This window comes from Lactuca serriola, chromosome 9 (assembly GCF_051521515.1).
Source record: "Lactuca serriola cultivar US96UC23 chromosome 9, Lser_US96UC23_V15, whole genome shotgun sequence".
Taxonomy (NCBI): Eukaryota; Viridiplantae; Streptophyta; class Magnoliopsida; order Asterales; family Asteraceae; genus Lactuca; species Lactuca serriola.
The window spans coordinates 64,295,001-64,298,748 of NC_136416.1; positions in this window are offsets into that span (position 1 = coordinate 64,295,001).

Genomic DNA, 3,748 nt, shown 5'->3' on the forward strand with positions numbered 1-3,748 from the left:
TTAAGATTAAATAGACATTCTAATAAGTGACCTTACTCTAAAACCACAACCAAACAAAGAACAGGAAATAGAGCATAGATCACAAATTCTAAGTCTATAAAATCTGAATTATATAAAATCTTGGGAGTGTACACTCCATAATTATAGACCTACCAGTAAGGCTCTTTTAAATTTTCACATATGCTATTTATAGTGCCTAAAATAATCCTATATTATTTTAATGGTATTAACTTGGTAAGTTATAAACTTGTTGTTATCTTATAGTATCATAAAATACTCCTATAGTATTTTAACTTTATGCACTGTTCTAGAAATCCTTTGTGTATAGAGTTAGGTAAGTTTTAAGTATGTTGCAACACCATAACATTCCCAAACATATGTTGGTCATATCTCAAATAAATATAGTTGGTCAGGCTATATTGATCCCAGATATGATTACATAACAGTCCAGGTTTATCCGCAGTGTCCAACCTTTAACATGATAAGTAAAACTGACTCTATAATTCCTTCTATGAGTACTTAATGAATATAAGTTATATACAATCCAGATCAAACAAACAATCGATTGTGTGAATCTGACCTAAGTCCACAACCAAAAAAGGAACAAGAGATGAGGCGGAAGTCATACATCCCATTGTTTGTTAGATCTTCATTGTATATAACCCTAGCGTATTCACTAGGTGCTTACGGAGTTAACTGTAATAGCTCTTTTATATTTGATGAAAACATTTCTTAAGAAGATCATATATTTTCTTTGGTAAAATGGTAACCAGAATAGTTCCTTCTATAATAATTTAGTTTATACTGGCTATATATAATCTAATATCGAATGGACAGTTAAATGGGTGAATCTGCCCTAAGCCCATAAGCAAACAAGGAACAGAAAATAAGGCGGAAGTCACACATTTCACTTCCTATCGGATATTAATTATATATAACCCTGATGTATAAACTAAAGAATTATAGGATTAACCATAAAGGTCCTTTATGTTAAACAAGTTTAATAATACGAATTAAACCTCTTATAAATAAGTTTATAGATTCACTAACTCTATTGTGAAACATTGTTTTCGGTAATAAATGTTATTGTTTTCAAAAAGTTCTATCGAAAACTTTTATCTTAAAAGAATGATGTTTACCATAGAAAATCCTATATTTTCTATAAAACCGACTGGTTGTATATGGTGTTCCAAGATTGAAAAGCACAAGTATACTCCATCTACTTACTTCAATGATATCTAGTTTTTTTGATATGTTAAACTGAATAAAGATTTGTTTACCCAGAAAACCTGATACGGCGATACTACCCTCCTATGATCACTTAATACATACGAGTTGTATATAACCAAGATCGAACAGACAGTTGAATGGGTGAATCTACCCCAAGCCCACAACCAAACAAGGAACATGAAGTGAGGCGAAAGTCACACATTCCACTGTCTATCGGATTTCATTTTTATCTAACCCTATGGTATATACTGAGTAATCACATAGTTAATATCCCTTGAGACTGTTCATGAAAAGTGTATTACTAGGTAAATATATCGTTGTTATCTATTGTGAGTTTTACGACCATACTAATTTGACTAGTATAAAACACGACGTATTGTAGACATCGAAATGAATATGATATTTGTCACCTGCAGACCTGCTGGTCCCACTGTAGCTAACAACAAGGTGCGGGATTGTCAGTCACGTATACATCTATACACAAACTCACGCTCTCCCTTCAGGAGACTCTGGCCATAAGGGTAGACTTTCACTGGTACTTAAGTAAGTACCGAAGACGTGTCTCACAAGCTAGATTAACGAGTTTACAAATATTAATGTAGAAAACCCTTTTTATAATTCATAGATAAGTTTATAAAAAGATCCTTTTGTTCCTTAAACTAAACTTATTAAAGTTTATAAGCTCATTTCCATGTTCCATTCAAAGTTTCATGTTCTAAATACAGTTCATTGGTACACAGACATAATAAGCAATTTATATTTTAAAACACAACATTTCTTGTGTTATACTTGTATTCCCCCCCACCCCCTAAAACATTTAAAAAGTTGGAAAAAGATATGGGGGTATGAACTCACCTTATGTGGTTATTCAATTTGAAGATTCGATATAGGATGATAAGTTCCACGAACGAAGTCCCAAGACACAAATGAGTCCTAATTAGCATATTATCACACATATATGTATATAGTTAATGAATATAACTACAAAGGTGCTTAGGAAACGACCAAGGATGCAAGAATAACTCACCAAAAAAGTGTTAGAAGCAAGTCAGGAGGCTGAAATGGTCTTTACGGCCCAAGAACACATGATTGTTCACGACCCATGTTGAAGGGTTCACGACCCTATCAGTGGTTCACAGCCCAAGAACATGAAGAACACTTGAAGATTTTATGGATTGGTGAGTGTTTGCAGGCCTTTTGTGGTATACCAAAGAGATATAAAAGAAAAAGGGTGTTTAAGGGAAGAAAAGAGTGTTTCTTGAGGATGATACTTGAGAGAGAATGGGAGGATCACGGCTAGAAGAAGAGAAATGAATGAAAAATGAATCCATCTCATATATATAGGGAGGTGTTTGCGGCCGTGGAGTTCATGGCCATGAACTGAGGGTTCACGGTCCGAAGCTTGATCATGCTCCGAAGGGGTTTGCAGCTCCGAAGTGTTCACTGCTACGAGGGGATTTGCGGATTGGACAAAGTTCTTGGTTTTCATGCATTTCACTCCAAATTCATGCAACACTTCTAATTTAAAGGATTTTGAACCCATCTAGAATTTAAATCTTCTTAATTAAGATAGATCAAAAGTAAGAAGTTTGACTTTTGTTGACCAAGATTGACCTTTTGTTGACCTAAAACAACGGGTTGTCACATAGGATCCTAATTCACAAGTACTCTATCCCTCACAGATATCAAACTACTCTCTCAATAGATTTCTCAATGCACATCTACGTATCTCTCCTAGATTACTCCTCAACTCAAAGCTCTCTTTAAAAGATTCCTACTAGGTACTCTTACTCAGCACATACACAGAGCAAATAGCAAATAATATCAATCAATAACATCCCCTAGGTTAAGGTGTCATGAATCAGGCAACTCTAGCTCTAAATTCCTAAAATACCTAGTCTATGCTCTAGCATGTAACTCTAATATCTCATAAGTATCTCATAATATAAACAAGTAATGGTATTTTGGGAAATCACCGTTCGGGATCTGGCTGATTGTACACATTGCTTCATCTCGTTTTCTCTTACAAGCTCTTACTCGTTTTAGAAAAATCATTTCTTTTTAGAAAATTTTCTCAAATCCTCAGTTTGAGTCCAGACATACCCAAGGGTACATCCGAATCCCTCAAACCAAGACTCTGATACCAACTTGTAACACAATAAAATTTCATATAAAATTTTCATTTTTAAAACCACATAAAACACAATCTCACATTTATTAAAAATCAAATGTATAAGTTGTTCAAAACACAAGACAACAAAATGTTTAATAATATCCCAGAATCCTCAAAACATAATCTCAAGCCGGTGTGTACAATCAAGCCGACACCTTCCCGCAATCCTGAGAGGTACCTAAAACACATTTCACACAACATTGTAAGCACGAAGCTTAGTGAGTTCCCCAAAATACCAGACACAAATAATTAGCCTCTCATGGCTATAGCTCGATAAGGACCCTACAGTCATGTGTCTTAATGAAGACCCTCCGGTCTCACAACTCGGGTAGACCCTCCAGTCGG